At 47.9% G+C, this 14,490-nt stretch overlaps 1 protein-coding gene across 1 annotated transcript in view; it reads left to right on the forward strand.

Moving 5' to 3' along the window:
- Foxo3 (forkhead box O3) overlaps nt 1-13,721 on the forward strand; it is a 95,064-nt gene extending 81,343 nt beyond the window's left edge. Inside the window, exon 4 of the mRNA XM_028769055.1 lies at nt 9,306-13,721. The gene's annotated coding sequence lies outside the window, so the exon portion shown is untranslated. The remainder of the gene's footprint in view (nt 1-9,305) is intronic.
- Nucleotides 13,722-14,490: the final 769 nt, after the last annotated feature.

Below are 14,490 nucleotides of genomic sequence, written 5' to 3' on the forward strand. Positions count from 1 at the left end.
AATAGCCTGGAGCTGGAAGAAGACTGTGATGCAGGCTAAGGAGAGTGACATTGCCAGCCGGTTACTCCCAGACCTGTTGGGCTGTGGGGGATTGACTTTAGAAATGTAGGTAGATACTCAGGTTTGCCTTCAGTGAGGAAGACTGCGGTTGTGGTTTCTGACACAAGAAAGTTTAATTTGTTTGTCACTGTGTAGAGACCACGTCCCCGTTCACTAAACCTTAGAAGAAAATGTGCTGTCAGCTTTTGTTTGGTTTGTTTCAGTTGGATGTTCCTTGTAGTTCAATAGAATGCTGTGTGTGTGTGTGTGTGTGTGTGTGTGTGTGCGTGTGTGTGTGTGTGTGTGCACGTGTGTGTGTTTATAAAAATTGTATGAAAATCTATTATGGGAGATTTAAGTATATGGCAGCCTTTAATTTTATTAGTGATACATTCCTGTTTTGAAGACAGTGCATTTTATCATTATGCCCCAGCGGAACTTCAGGTGATTATTTAGCTTTTTGGGACATTTTAAGGGAGATGGATTTGAGAGGATTTTTTTTCCTGTTAAAATCAAGTCAGGGCTGGCAGGATGGCTTACCAGTGCCTGCCAGACAAGCAGGGGGATCTGGGCTGGAGCCCTAGAGCCCATGACAGAGGAGGAGAACCAACCCCCGAAAGTTGTCCCGAGTTCCACACTCATGCACACCCTTGCACACAGTAGACACTCAATAGTAAAACGTTACACAATAGGAATAAAACATAATAAAGGTTACAAAATAAATAAAAGTTACCGCACACGGCTCATCCCAGCACTTGAGATGCTAAGGCAGGAAGGTCAAGAGTTTATAAAGTCAGTGTGGGTAGACATAGTGGACCTTTCTACAAAACAGAATAGACTGTAGATAAACTTACTAAGTTTTCCTGAGAGCAGTGCATCTTGGGTTGGTCACAGAACAAGAGAAGAAACATCAGGGCGGGCCTGGGGAGGGGATACTTTCGGGAACCCTGTCTCCTGCTAGAGAATTTTCACCTTGCTTTAGAATGAGTTCTGTCGACATCATGAGCACAGTGTGACCCCACAAGTACTAGGGGTTGGTTTTTGTTTTGTTTTTTTAACTTTGAAGCTTAGCTTGTCTCCACTTTATTAAAGGTTTCTCTGAAATTTGGGAAACAGGCCTATAGGAGACTCTCAGCCTCAGCTTCCCTGACTGTCACCCCAGCTCCCGAGCCCCGTCCTTCTGGTTTGTCTCTGCCTTGTTATTTCTCCAGACTGGTTTCCATTGTGCCGACCCAAGGTAGTGTGGCCCCACTGAAGCTAATGGAGCAGGTCTGGCCAGGTGACATCTTCCTGGAGAACCTCTGTGACAGGCTTCTCTGGAGAGCTGGGAGTCTCACATGTAGCATTCGTTTTAGGGCCTGGGTAAAAACCTTCCAGCTCCAGAGTTATCTGCAGAGAAGCACAGCTGTGTGTTCCCAGTGTCAGGTCCTGGGTGGGTAGAGCCCTGTCCTCCATGGGGACTTGGCCATGTACAAGAGTGGGAGACGTGGCATGGTGACTGTAGTCCAGGCTTCCAGTGAGCCCTCTTGAGTTTGACAAGACCCATGCCAGATGACTGACTGCCCTAGCATGCTGGAATTTCGTGGTCATCCCCAAAGACAATCTCATTGTCACATATTTTCCACTTATTTTTACTATGAGCTTCTTCAGGAGCTCCAAAGGTCAGGCTGAACCCAGATGACAGCTTCTTGTTAAAAATCCAGCAAGACCTCTCCTTTAGTTCATGCTTGTCTTCGAGGGCCAGTTTCCCAGATGAGCACATTGTCCCTGGGCTCTACTCTGAGGGGATCTGTAGATGGAAATCACCTGTGCAGCTCACCCAGAGTTACATAGGGTCCCTGATATGGCAGAAAGACTGCCCTTCGTAGACAGCTGACGTTTTCGTGACTCTGTGGCATGGCGTCATGGTGTTTGCCTCTGGGTCTCACCAGGCTTACTTACACAGTGTGGCAGTGTTTATACCTCCCCAGCAGAGCCGGCTTTTGTAAGGGCCGTGATGTAGGGTATGGTGTTTTCTCCCTTGATCCTGTCATTTCATGCAGACCATAGGAAGCACTGAGTCAGCCTTAACACTGTTTGCAGAAGACAGCTGCTTCCCTGGCAACCAAAGCTAGGTTTCTTTTCATGCCTGTTTGGTAAACCTTTGGCCTTCTGAGGCTTTGCCCTCAAAGTCCTGCTTGCCATTTTGGGGGTACACTTTAGTGAGGCTGGTATTTTCCACTTTCAAAGAGAAATTCTGCCACAGATGGACTGGTGAGGTTTTGGGCCTCACCAGTGTTCCTTTAACATCTCTGAAGGAGGGCCCGAGAGGCCCCGCCACTCCCTAGGCTGCTGCTGGCCTTCACTGTGGGAGAAGCTTCGCCAGAGCCTTCCTGAGATCCATCATCATCCTGACAGACACCCCAGACCATTCAGAGATACTTCCAGACTCCTGGGGCTTTTATAGAAACAGAAAGAAATATTCAGGTGAGCAGATACTCACAGGGGTCTGGCCTCTAAAGGTTGGTGGTTACTTGTTAGACATAACACGATGACAGGAAAGCCAGTCACTGTGCTGTGGCTCTGGCAAGTCTCAGTTGGGGAACATCTGAGACGTAAGGCTGTCTTCAAGGTGTTGTCCTAGTGCTAAGCAGTGGGCCAAGGCCTAGAGCACACTCTCTGAGGACTGAGGGACTGGGCTGCAAGGGTCTGGTCTGCTGTTGTTTTCTCCCCTCCCAGCGAGAGAGACGTGGCCCTTACTCTAACCCCAGATCTTCTATTTATTTAGTGGCCTCTTAAGCCCATGGTATTCATTTGTTGAAGGGCAAGAGTCTTTGGTCACAATGTCTCCGGGTAATTCCAGTGTTTGTAGAGAACAGGCTGTAATTGTCAGTCTCATTTGATTGAAGGTTTCTGTGGCACTGTGATCCCTTTCCCTCCTCCCTCCACCCCATCCCATTCTTTTACCCTCGTTCTGGTGAAAGCAATTCAAGCCATACATTTTCTTTCTTTTTTTTTCCCAGCTAAATATTTATCTCTGTGGAGTATTTGATTTTGTTTCTCAAGTTAATAGCCAAGGAGACCCCAGCCAGAGGCACTCTTTGACTTAGGTTCAAAGTCAAAGTCCTAACTGTCCCTATGAGGCCCGCAGTAATGAGGTAGCCCAGTGGCTCACTGGGGCATCCGTTGATCCTTTGTGTATTTGGAAATGATCAGAAAGCCATGTAGACCAAGAGTCATAAATAGTCAAAACCGTGTGTTGATGGACCTGTCAGGCGGTGGAACTGGAATGCTAGCTGCCATTGAGTGCCTCAGCCAAAGCAAACCTCGCCACAGCCAGCCGAGTTCCCTTCAGGCTGCTGTGCAGGGCAGGGGGACGCAGAGATGGGGTACACAGGAAGGCAAACCGCACCTTCCTGCTCACTCTGGTTCCCCTTCTTGTTGATTTTTGGCCTCCGTCTGTGTCACCTTTGAGTCTTGATCCTACCTTAAAGGTGGATATGTAGTTTGAACTCTGGAATCAGAAGAACTTAGTTTTGTTTTGTTGGAAAATTAGTCTCCCAAGACCCAGCATATATCTGAAATAGGAAAAGAGGACTTTGGTGAACCGTCTTTTGTGCCTGGGAACTGGCCCCTTAGTGAGGTGGTACTCCACCCACCTTCAGAAGATCCAGAGCACCTCAACCTGCATGCTGTCATAATTCACCCCACCTTACCCCAGGGTCACTCCCGGGGACGGTAAACAGGACTATTCAGGTCACAGCTTAGGTCTGTAAACATCTCTTCAAGGTTCCTGACCTCTGCTATGAGTTGTGGATCTCTTCCTTGTGACAGCAGCCTGAGACTGAGTAGTGAGGCTTTCAGTGTAGAAATTGGAGGGCGTTGTGTTGTGGGGTGTTCAGAAACAAAGGGAGACTAATCACATGGGTGAGGATCCATTGAGTGTTAACATGTGCCTTGCACTTTGGAAACTTACCTGAAAATCCTCCTCTCCAGGAAGCATTTCAAATGTGCGATTCTGTCCCACAGACAGTAGGTTCTGCCTGGGTTCCAGGAAGCCTCACTCCTGCGTGAGTGTGAGGAGACTCTAGAACCAACAGCAGCAGGAAGACTCTGGGGGCTGGAATGGGCGAGGAGGAAGTAAGGGCCACTCCAGGAGGATGGCTCGTTCACTTAGCTAAGGCTTAGTGCGAACCTTTTTTGTTTTATTTTGGTTTTTTACGTTAAGCTCTCCAGGCTACTTGGGAGTACTTGGTTTCCCTCACAGGAATGCATGCTGCTTGAGAGCAAATGCTGTGTCTCAGGCGATGCTCCTAAAATAGCGGGTATCCCTGGGACAGCATCATTGTGAAGACTGCCTTGCTTTCAAGGAATTCAGTGCTGGGAGCTCCAAGTGTGGGGAGGCATTCTGGGCACTAGACATTGCGTGCCAGATGCAGGGCACAGCAGTGAGCTGGAGAACATCTGGGGAGGCAGAGGGAAGGACTGTGTGGCTCACCTGGCTAGGAGGAAAGCAGACTGGGCAGAATGTCCCTGAGGTGACCCCCAGGTGAGTGTGTAGTAAGGAGTGTGGAAGCCCCTCTGCCAGTTAAACTTTTGGGAATAATAGTTGAGGATAAGCAACTCCTACAACCCCCACTTCCCCTCAAAACGTGGTTCTTTTGGGTGGGTTGGTTGGTTGGTTGGTTGGTTGGTTTGGGTTTTGTTGGTGTTTGTTTTAAGACAGGATCTCACTGTGTAGGTGGCCTGAAACTTGCAGTGTAGACCAGGCGTTCCTTGATCTCATGTGATCTGCCTTTCACTGTTCCCTAGTGTTCCCTAGTACTGGGATTAAAGGCATGTGTCACCACACTTGGCAAAAGTGGTTCTTTTAAAAGACTGTAATCCCAAACTTTGCATGTTATTCAATGAGTCGGAAGCATCTAAGAACCAAGAGCATAAGCAGTCACAGCTTTGCCATCCTGTCTGCACGGAGAGGCTTTCACCAGCCCTCCAGGCAGACAGGCTGTCCTCTGCCCTCTGTAGCCTTACTGATTCCTGCCTCAGCTCTGTCCTCAGCTGCAAGGTCCCTGCATTTTGTCAGCTCAGCACAAAGGCTGGCCAACGGGACAGGCAGACAAGTCTAGGCGTCAAAGTGTCCTGGAAGCCAGAGGCTCCTGAGGTGCTGTCTCTGGCCTTCTCAGCCAGGCCTGGAAGCTTTCCCTGACACCTGCAAAGCTTCAGCGTGTTGAGGAGGTAGAGCGCATCTCAGTCCAGCCCAGCATGCTACAAGTCTCACCTGCTTCTCTGCAAGCTGTGCTTTCTGTCTTTAAGTGAGTCTTTGGTGTGTGTAGATCAGTGTCTTTCCCCTGATTAACCACACTCACCTGTCTCTGTCCTATTTACTTGCCTGGTCCAGCCACCTGTCCTCAATAAACCAACTATCAGAGACAAATAGTAAAGAGCCGAAAGAGGTGGTTCATTCATGGAGGCTGTGTTGGGAAGAGAGACAGAATCCAGACTTTCCTTGGTCTTCTTAGTTGACAGTGGAGCTGGGGTTCAAATAGAAAGTACGAGGTGCTTTGCTCAGTAGCCCTGCCTTGGTTGGACCCTCAGAATTATCTCATAGCTAAGTCTTCCCCGCAAGGTTTCTGGCCAGTTGTAAACGTTCCTCCCCTGACTGACTTGGAGGGCTTCGGGCATTTCCTCTCCTGGGGATTCCTGGGAAGATTCTAATTTCTTGGGGTCCAGTCTCTCAATAGTCAGCCAAAGAGACAGCATGAACCTCTCTTAGAACACACCCAATCCTCTAGAAAGATTGGTTTCACAAGGTCCAAGTTTCCTTCTGGAGAGATTTGTCACCAAATAGAAACCTGCCCTCCCCTGCAATTAGAATGTCCTTGCCTGCCTCTCCCTCGGAGTCCCGGCTCCTTGGCAGCATTTGCTAAGATGGAGTTTTATACAGATGGCACCTCCTAATTCTCCTCTCTGGCTAACAATTGTATGGCAGCCATAGGCCCAGGATGGGCTGTACATAAGCAAAGCCCCTGACACCACCTCCCTCCAGGTCTCCCGTGCTTTTTCCTGTGATGCATTATGCTTACCTTTGGAGTTGAACTCCACAGGAGTGTCTCAGAGTACAGTGTAGCATTTGGGTATGGTGACAGGTTGTGAGGTGGGCCCTGGAGGATAAGATGTTCAAGGCCAGCCTTGGCTACTTGAAAACCTATCTCAAAAGAAAAAAAAAAATTAGATGTGACTGCCTGTGTGCTCTAGCAAAAAACATTAAGTCAGCAGCCCACCGCCCTGTCAATCAGAGGATTTCTTCCTTGTCTATCCTGAATGTTCCATGCTTGGTTCCCAGCTTGACCTTGGAGTTACAGGCTGTCTTGAAATTATCTGTTTCAAAGCATGAAGATCACAGTGTCTCAATTTAACCTTGCAGTTCAGGCAGACTGAAATTAAAATTCCAGCCAAAAAAATAGTTGTTAACTATGCCTCATGGATTTGTGGACGTAAGAATTCCATCCTTCTCTCCTTCCCAGATCTCATATTAGTATCGGGGTCTTCATTCCTTCTCTGCCAAGAAGATAAAAAATGCTGCTGACACACGCGTGCGCTGTGTGGTGTAGTTAGGTTGTGGGAAGCCAGCAGTAGGAGTTACTGCTCTGAGTCCAAATTCAAGTTGATTGGGTTGTTCTGTTTGGTGTCATTTTGGAGGTATCTCCCTTTCTGAGAACACCATGTGACTTGGTCGTGATAATTAGCTGCCTTCCCCATAGATGCCAGCGGTACAAAGGGACTACCTCTCACCAGATGACAGCATCCACCGATGTTTTTAGAATATTCTTCCTGACTTCTGTGGTCTCCCGCCTCCTTTCCCTTGACTCAGTAAGGAATTTTTAAAACTTATGTAGGAGAGAAGAGGCCTCTTCTTCCTCCCCGTGGAGGTCACTGTGAAACAGGACGGCGTGTCTGGTTAATTGGTCCATTGCTTAGTGACTGCAGAGGTCCGGTGGTGAAGGCCGTCAGCGATCTGCTTCCTTCTCATCCTGAAGTCTGGCTGGGGGGATTGCTGCTGGTTTAGTTTTTTTTTTTTTTTTTTAAGCTTCCGGAGCATCAACCCATACAGAAGCCTCACAGCTAACTAAATCAGTGTGAACGCCCATAAACCCATGAAACTCCCACTGACCCGTGATCACCGACCCCCCAGTCCATGGCTGCTTCTGTCCCCTTGCTCCCCTACGTTCTCAGTTCTCGTATGATAGACAGGTAGGAGCCAACAATGAGCTGCAAAAGCTGCCGAGGCATCAAAGGGACTCGGTCCGTTGCACGCCTGCGTCCTCCATACCTGCCCGTTCAGGATGATTGTGTGTCTCTGTAGTCTTTGTCTGGTTCCCTTACCCTCTTTCCTTCTATCACAGAAAAGAAAAACTAAACAAAGCAGTGGCCTTCCCGAGGGTGAGGTGTCACGTGAGGGTTTCCTGTGACATGTGTCCTCTGTAGGAGCTGTATCTGGCCCTGCTGGCTCAACCCATAGGCACAGAAGCAGCTTCCTGCACAGGCCTCCCTAGGAGGCCTTGCCTGAGACCCTGAGGGAGCTCCAGTGCATAGTGTCACAGGTGGCCCCACCCATCCTACAGAAAGGGAAGAGCTTCTCTTAATGATGACATTCCCAAAAGCTGCTCAGGCTTTGCGGAGGGAGGGAAGGGGTGTGGCAGCCGGGGATTGTTGCTGCTGTGGATTACTATGGTGGGTCTTCTGTCCCAATTTCAAGGCCATGGCCAGTCCTAACTAGATGATGGAGCATTGGATGCCTCACTACACCCCGATGCTTCCCTCCCAGTCCATACCAGCCCCAGGGTCAAAGTGGACCATATTCAGCCTCTCTTCTTGGGGAATGAAGTGTGTCATCTTCCCATCATGCACTGGTTCTCACAGCAGAATAATTAGCACCAAAGGGAATCAGGGAGGGTCTGAATTAGGTAATGCCTTACCAGTTCTCCCTGGGCACTCACAGAAAGTCAGGACTGGGACTTAGGGACCTTAGTCCCCTGACGATTAATGGCATAGTGGTGATAGACTGACTGTGATTTATTAGCTCTTATTGTGAGGACTTCATCTGTGAGGCCATGTTGGGTCATGCTTTCAGGGACCCACACAGAAGACTTAGAGTAGGCCAAGTTCCTCAGAGATGCTGGGGCCTGGGGGTCATTTTAGCTTTTTCTCCCTTAAAGTTATAGTTGAGTTTTCTGTTACTCAGTCACGTGTCCCTTGGGAAGGCGACCTTATGGTGTTGTTTCTAGTGCCTGGCCTTGCTTTGTTCACCAGGACACCCAACAGGGTCTCCACAGACAACAGATTTTACGTCCCGAGGCTTGGTTCCTTTGGCTTCATCTTTGAGTATACTTTTTTGTTTTTTCAAAAATATTTTTTCATTTTGTATGTTAGGAGTGTTGCATGCATGTATGTAAGTGGACCATGTGGGTGGTACCTGTAGGGGTCAGAAGAGGGCATCAGGCACAGACAGTAGTGGGCTGCTGCATGGGTGCTGGGAAGTAAGCCCAGGTCCTCCCGAAGATCAACCACTGTTCTTCATTGTTGAGCTATCAGTCCAGCCCTTCTGGATATATATTTTTAGTGTTAATTCTCTTAACTTATCCGAGCTCCCTGGATTCAGGTGCTCCAGGAAGACCTCCATGATGACTGTGGAGACAAAATCATGTTATTAACAAGATATTCTGTGAGAAATGTGTATTATATGGTTGGGGTTTTTTTAATCCAAAAAATTTTAATCCAAAGATCTAATTGCTAAGACGGTTCGCTTGAGCCTTCCACAGTGGAAAACCTGAGGTTCCCTAGAGGTCTTGCCAAGTCAGCTGCTCAGCAAGGTCGGCTCACCCCTGGGCTGACGGGGAGCACACAGGAGCACCGCCACCGACTTTGACCAGCTTGCATATCTTAAGCTACATTCCAAAACTTAGACTCAACCCCAGTCCGTACCTGGCTGACCCTCACTTAACAAAACCACCCCGAAACCAGCCCTAGTGTACCCTACTTGATTATCATCCCCAAGTGCAGGATCTCATTTCCTTTGGGCTTTTTAGCTTCAGGATGCTATAATAAAAACTGAGGTAAGCAGTTCTCTGTGCTATCCTTAGATTTCAGAACTGAAACACTTAGCAAAGTAGCATAGTTGCGCAGACCTGGGCTCTCAGGTCAGACAGACAGGTGTCTGGCCAACCCTAGCTTCCTCCCTGTTGCTTTCTGAATGTCCTTAATAACTCTGGATTTCTTTTCTCTTTCAGACCCTCAAACTGACCGAAGACCTACGGAGAAAACCCTTTGCCAAATCTGCTCTCAGCAAGTGGACAGTGATCCCGTTTACAGCTTGACACCTTGTGACTCCCACGTCATTTTCCTAGCCCAGCAGAGACTGTTAGCAGCCCTGGCCCTGGGTGGAGCCCGTGCCCGTGGAACAGAACTCTATAACGTATGCAAAATCTAACTCATCTGCAAGTGACCTGCCAGCGTGGACAGCACCCATCAGCACCCCCATTCCTTCAGAGCACACCGGGAGCCCCGTCGGCGATTCTGTAGTGTTTTACTATTGTGATGGTTTAGGGGTTATTTTAAGTATCATTTTGTGTTTGTTTCCTTTGACCCTCTGAGTTTTTTACACACGGTAACCTGCAGTATTTTTCTGTTGAAAATGTTGCCTGTCCTTTCCCTAGCACAGGTAAAAGCAGAAGGATGGTATTGTATCAGTTCCTGTCTGGCCTTGAGCGTCAGAAGCTTGCAGCTTGTGGAACTCACAAACTTAACACGTTACATAAACTAACGGGGGATCTTCTTTCTTCTTTTGTTTGGTAGAAAATTATCCTTTTCTAAATACCGAACAATGGCACAACTGTTTGCCCTGCGCGCCCATCCAGGACTGAACTATGCGTAGGCAAATCAAATGGAGCCAGGCATCTGACTCAGGAGTTCCCAGTTCTGAGTCAGGGGGTGGTCTGTGGACGGGGACCCCGGTGCCCACTCTACAGCTGCCTGGCCAGCGGGGCTCGTGGTCTGTCGACATTCTCAGTGGAAGGCCATGTCGCTCTGCTCTTAGGAACTAGGGCCTCTTCAGGAAAGCGCAGCCTCTGCTTGTTGCCAAATGCCACTAATGGGTTTAGTTTTAAGGAGGAAGGAGTAAAATTGTGCTTGTTTTGCTTTGTAGAAGACGTGAGTTCAGGTGAGCCATTAAGCATGTAGTGAGCAGCGTGAGATGAGCAAACCACGTCTGCACTAGCAGGTCCAACGTCGCTGTTTTTGAAACATACGTATCTTTTTGATTCTTTTCAAACTTGCTGTGTGTACGCTGATCTTCCTAGACGTGTATGAGTGACAGGCAATAGCATACAAGGTGATATATATATACATATATATATATAGGCTTAGTTTGTAATTGTTCAAGTGATTCATGGAAATACAAGCTAAGGCAATTTAAACTTTTTTTTAAACTTCTGCTTCTGTGGATCTCATTTTTTGTTGTTGTTGTTTCCAAAAACGTTATGGTGCTGTATAGGTGCTTTCTGTTTAACCTGCAGAGTGTGAGTGTATTCGTTACTCTCTGATAGACAGCGTAGTTGGGAACACCTTTGGTACATACAAAACTGGCGAGACGATGCTCTGATTAGCACAGCATATACGTACTTCCCCAAAGTGATATATGAAGACTCTCTTCTTTGCATAAAAGCACTAGGCATATAAGTGTATAAAGTATATTTTATCATGTACAGTACAAAATGGAACTTCATGCATGGCGTTAGGAATGCGGGCTAATAATGTTTCACCACAGGCCTCCCTGCTTGACTTCCTGCCGTTGCTCGCACTGTGGACGTGCACGCCAAGCAGGCGTGCCACCAAATCCCCTGCCCTCAGCACCGGCCCCCTTCTGCACCTTTGCTTCATGACTGCTCTGGGGGCGGTACCGATGGCAGTCACAGCTCCTAGCATAACGAGAGTTCCATTTGGTACTGTCACATGTCTCTCCTGCCTCGCTCACTTCTCGAGTGTGAGCGATGGCCCTGTTGATTTCACGCTGCCTTTTATGGAATCTATACGTTGTCATGCAGTTGTGGTCCTGGGAGGCCTGTAGCACATTGCCTTTTCCAAACTGCTACATGTCTATAATCTTCATTTTTAAAGTCCAGTTTTGAAAATGTGTATAGTAGTTATGTGACCTGCTGGTCAGTGAGCCCATACTTGCTTATTCCATTCCTTGATGAGGATGCCAGCCACGCCCTGAGCTGTGTCATTTTAGGCAGAGTGCTGCTTCCTTGGTGGGCTGGATCAGGGTGGCAGCTGAGGGAGCAGAAAGAGCTCAGGTACAAGGGAGAACCCCAAGTGCTTCCAACATGAGGGCCCTGAGCATTCTCTGCTGAGTTTAAAGAAATGCAGACCAATTCACAAGATAGCGTCTTGGCTGTGCAGTCCCCAGGCATTGGGAGTGGAAAGGGCAGCCCTCCAGTGTGTTCCCCTAGTTTTAAAACTTGGATAGCCTTTCAGACATAACAGCTCGTTTATTTTCTTTCCCAGTGTTTGTTGAGTTTCAGGCACTAAACCTCACAGAATGTCCTAGAAATAGATTATGAACTGAAGCCGGGAACAAGGGAGGTGAGGCCAGAGTAGCCTCCGCAGATGAGGAAAGCAGAGGCAAAATGCTTTGATTTACTTTACTTTTAAAAAATACTACAGAGTCCACACATAGAACGTGTGGGGAGCTAAGGCCTGCCAGGCCCCGGAGAGGCTCAGGAAGGAGGTTTGAATAGTGATACCTGCTGGGGTATTTGCATACCCACCCTCAGATCCCCCACACAAAGGCCAAGCTCTCTTAAGCCCAATTCTACGTCAGTCAGACTTGACAGAGGTACAGCCTGGGCCCTCTGTACCTTCTGTTGGAACCCTGCTTTTAGAGTAGACCGGTCACTGGCCACCAAGTAGCATTCTCAATGTCTTAAGTCCCTGACAATGAACTGCTCTGTTGAGACATCTGAGCAGATGACCTCGTGGACCTCCCAGGTGTAGGACCAGCCCATGGAATCCGATGAGAAAGAAGCTCGTGGTGAGCCTTCCTGGGGGCCCTTACACCTGCACCAGGACTGTAGAAAGCAGGAGGCCCGGGATGAAGACTGATGCTCTCGTGGGCTCCGTGGTTTACTTCAGGCTCTAGATCCTGATACCTTGTACCAAAGAGAGAAGAGCGTGTGGCAAGCCTTCGCTGTCCCAGCACTAGGGCTGACTGGGCTCAGCATACCCGGTTAACTGTGACTGCATTAGAGGTGTGTTCTCCATTGTATCCTCTGCAACATAATGGCGGCTGAAGCACATAGAACTGTTTTCCTACATCTCCTGCTAATGGAGGAATGTGCACCAGGTATAGCACAAAGCAGACACTGTGTGGGGGTAGATGATTAGAATCAGCCCGAGGAGAGGTACACCCCATCTCAGGTGCGACTTCAGCCAACTTCTAAACCCATGTGCAGGTTAAAGTTCACAGGGACAGACAACCTTTGCCTTTTCTTAAAGTTCTCCATCTACTGGACAAATAAGCAGCATTTGAATCTCTTGGGAAAGAGCTTCTGGCAAGGCAGAGAGAAAGCAAACCTTCCGTCGTCCCCAGAGTAAGGGGAAACAAAACGCTACCTAGTCTCTGAAAACAAAGGAAAGGTAATAGAGACTGATGTTTCTTTTTCTTTGTGTATTTGCGGAACATGATGGTTAGGCAGAATAATGTTCTGTTTTTTAATTAAAAGCAGACCTTTTGTAGAACAGCAATTACTGATACAGAGGTACAAAGAAGCCAGTTCTGGGAGAGGTAGCAAGCTAACGACCGACATGAGGTGAGAGAGATGGCTTGTGGGATCATGTCTGTCAGACAGGACCTTAGAGCAGATGCCCAAGCAACTGACAGGAATAAGTGGTATTGAACTAAATCTCAAGTGTAGAGCAGACAGATTAAATAGATGAAGTATTTTCTCTTGTTAAATTTTGCTCATTTGTATTTTTCTTTCATGAATGAGTGATTACAGGGCCTCTGCCACACTCCAGGAATGCTTGTGCGACTACTTTTTTTTAAAAAAGAGTGTATGTCTGGTCACTTATTTCTCTAAAATTATCTCCTTGTCGGGCAGCCAGCCTTCTCTCGTGGACTTGTCCTAGCACATTATGTACGTGGGAAATGTGAGCGGATGTGAAGGAAACCTTCTGGTGAATTGGTCAATACTGAAAAATGTCTTGTGCATTTGGGCTTCACGTGTTTAACTTTTTTTTTTTTTAAAGAAAAAAGTTGCATGAATGAAAACAACCTCTGTATACAGTATCTGTAAAAATGGCCTGTTTTGATTTCCTGCTTCTGCCCCACACAAACTAGAATTTAGTGTGGCGAGTGGCCCTGTTTAACACCTGTGAAGCAGTTCGTCCTTTCAAGGCAAACGCTACCATGCTGCATCCTGAGTACTGGGGACCTTGTCTAACCGTACGTTGCCATGACTCAGCCCTGCCGCCTTTCTCAAGGATCAAAACCAGTTTGATTTGGGAATCTGCCCCCTTCCCAGTGGGATGGAGGTGCGTACTTCCCGTGGCGTTTGTAGATATTGCCTGTGTATTCCACTTAAAACCATAATCTAGTTTGTAAAAGAGAGAATGGCGCATGTAAATAAAGCTTTGATGACACTCTGTCTCATGCCCTCGAGTCTGTCATCATCGTCCTGTTCCCCCAGGAAAGAACTGGGGTCCCCACCCAGCCTGGGAGAGGCAAAGACCCGTAATCTAAACTAACTGAACTTAGTAGACTTTCCAGCCCACTCCTGACCCCCATAGACATCCAGAGAAAATAAAACACACTTACAGAATTGTTCATGCTGGGCTTGCTGTGTGTTGTCACTGGAGCCCCCAAGGGGCTGTTCATTGGGTGACTGGGCCTAAAGAGGTCATCCTCTCATGAGTCCAGTGCATAACCAGGGGCCATCATCAGGGCCGCCCACGCACTGAACACCAAACACCATCTCCAGGCTTCTGGTGGTAACCAAACCAACACTAACTGCACCTATGCTAACTCCTGCCTGGCCTTGTGGGAAGGAGCAGAACATTATAAAGCTGTCCTTAGTTGTCTGGATAATTTCTTTAATACCTATATTATAAAAATTAACTTCACTTAGAAAAAAACCCAGGAACTGGTATAAAGGTCCCGAGATGTAGATGATTCATGTTTTGAAGAGTGGGAGATTTGCACGTCGGAGCCTTGCAGTGAGCTGTCTTAGAGGCGGGAAAGCAAGCCTTCAGCATCTCTGGCATCCAGCTGGGGGAAGTGATCACCTGTGCATCCGGATTCTGTCCCCAGAAGATGAGACATCTAATGCTGGTGCTTCAAGACTGAGTTCTCAAAGGCAGGCTAAAATGGCCAACAGTGAGTTAAAATCCCTTCAGTGATCACCGAGTCTCTGTGTG

Source organism: Grammomys surdaster, unplaced genomic scaffold (assembly GCF_004785775.1).
Source record: "Grammomys surdaster isolate TR1022 unplaced genomic scaffold, NIH_TR_1.0 190, whole genome shotgun sequence".
Classification (NCBI taxonomy): domain Eukaryota; kingdom Metazoa; phylum Chordata; class Mammalia; order Rodentia; family Muridae; genus Grammomys; species Grammomys surdaster.